The sequence below is a fragment of the Hypomesus transpacificus genome, chromosome 7 (genome assembly GCF_021917145.1).
Source record: "Hypomesus transpacificus isolate Combined female chromosome 7, fHypTra1, whole genome shotgun sequence".
Classification (NCBI taxonomy): Eukaryota; Metazoa; Chordata; class Actinopteri; order Osmeriformes; family Osmeridae; genus Hypomesus; species Hypomesus transpacificus.
Window position 1 is genome coordinate 8438355 of NC_061066.1, and position 2624 is coordinate 8440978.

Sequence of the window (2624 nt, forward strand, 5' to 3'; positions counted from 1 at the left end):
ACAAACACCTGACAACTGCAGTTTTACATCTGGCTGTCTTTTACTGATGTCCATTTTTATGTTTTGCAACAAAAAAAAACTATTTACTGTGTATTCGGTGTAATGCGGAATGTGTCCCCAGTGATTAAATTGAGCACAGTTCATCAGCAGCATGTTGCCCATGAAGTCATCACATCTCTGAAGTTCTCACTGACTAATCAGAAGAGGTGTTGGGGATTAGCATCCGCCTGGGGGGTAGAATACTGTGAGGGATGTTATTGTGTATGTGTGTGTGTGTGCGTCCTGCTCATTTAGATGTCTCTAATTGCCAGCACTAATGCAGACACATAGGTGCACACTCAATGTCGCAGAACGTACAATTATTGATTTTGTCAAATCAATCCCATTCCTGCAGCCTCAGAGCTCACAAGAATCATTTTGAGTGAAAAAGTCGCAACATCAGAATTAAAGCAAGCACTTGTACGTGAGTATGCCTCACAGAAGGCGACAGCGATTGATCAGGCAGCGAGTGGACAGCAGAAGTGGAGGCAGGCTCGTCTCTGCCTATCACGTTCATTAATTCTCCGGACTCTCTGACATTTCCATTTGCACACTTCAATTGACAAAATAAAATACCCCTGTTCTCCTCGTTCCTGAGCTCCACGCATGGTAATCACTCCATCGACAGCAGTGTGCCCCCCCCCCCCTCCCCTTCCTACCCCATCCCTCCATTTTCTATGTCCCTGTCTCCCTCTGTCTCCCTATTCCTTCATTCCTCCATCACCAACATCCCCACATCCCCCCCCCCTCCACCCCCCTTCACCCCCTCCCTCCACCCCACATCGCCCCCTCCCTCCACCCCCCTTCACCCCCTCCCTCCCCCCTCCACCCCACATCTCCCCTTCCTCCCTCCACCCCACATCACGCCATCCCTCCACCCCCCATCCCTCATTCCTCCAAACCCAATCCCTCCATCCCTCAGGCTGACGGCTCATCATGATGAAATGGGGAGCGTAAACCCAGCCCTCTCACAGGAGAGGAATAGACAACAGTGAGCTGCTCCTCTATCAGAGGTCACGACCACAAATCACCTCTGGGATGGATAGACTCTACACTCGCATTTAATTCATTTCTCTATCCGTCTCTCCCTCTCTCTCGCCTGCTCTCTCCATAACCCTCTTCTGTCCAGTCTACCGCACACTCAACCAACTCCATCACAGTAAAACCATCGCTCAGAATCATCACATCCTACCATTATATTGACCGAATACAAACACACACACACACAATCCACTCACAAGTTTGTATTCCTATTCTTGTGGGGACTTATTATTCAATCCCATTTAAAATCATATTTTCTCTAATCCCCAACCTTAACCCAAAAGATTTAGCTAGAACCCCAAGCCAAATCCTAACCCTAGGTCCTAACACTAACCCTAAAACTGTCCCTAACGCCTAACCCCAAGCCTTGATGTCCTTCTAACTCTAACTTCTAACACTAATTATAACCCTAACTGTAAACCCCCTGAAATTCTTTATAAAAAGCACTTGAACTTGTGCAGACCAATAACCTTTTTTTTTTCTGAGGTGATGTCTGGTCCCCAAAAGAATAGCTAAACATGTCCACATACACACCCACACACAGTCAATGGCAGCTTCAGCCATTTCATATGGAACCATCACAAGGTCAAACAGGCTCTTTGAAAGAGAGCAGGAATGGTGAATCATACATACTTTATTGACTTGCAGGAGAGACCAGTTTAGAGGAGGAGAGTGACTGGGTAAAAGGGTGAACCTGCCCACCTCCAGCACCCCCTGGCTCCTTAATGATGTCTTCCTGCAGCCACAAGGAGCAACATCAGAGGAAGGAGGTTCATAGCAGAGGGCTCCCTGGGACCTTGTTTAGACTGTCTCCCTGGAGACGCGCTGACAATCCACAAATCTGATGATCCCCCTGCCTCACTGGCAGCTAATCAATGGAAATCAGATTTTGGGATGAAGCAGAAAAGAAGCTGTCGTATTTGTATTCATTTTATTTTGTGTCGTTGTGTGCTCGCAGTCGCCGCTGTAAGAGAATAGCACTGCCATGTTGTGGATGTGCAGGCTGTGATAGAGGTGATTTGGAATGGTGGGTAAGTACCGCTATGCTGCCCCTTCCTCTTCCTGGGATTTAATAGCACTGGAACAAGTGCAACACATTATGCCATAAGCAGCCACATCAATAGTGGATGTATGAGAGCGCTAAATGTTGCTAGTTATAATGTATGCTTCCAGGGGACTTGGCAGTCTGCCACATCCTCTGCTGAAACAGGGATGTGCACATTCATGCCCAGTGCTGCAGTGGCCTGGTCCAGGTCTGGTCTGGACCGGTCTGATCCTGTCAGATCTGGTTTGATCTGATCTGGTTCGGTCTGGTGTTACCAGTCTCTTTAGGCCCTGTAGCAGCCAGATAACTGTCTCAAAAGGATGGCTTCATCACATCCACCATCTGACACGTAGAGAGAGGAAGTCTGGGACGCCTAAATTGGGAGACAGATGGACAGATGAATGGTGATCAGGTGTCACACACACACACATACACACACATACACACAAACTTTGTGACACACATACACATAAACTTTTTGCCACACGCGCACACACAG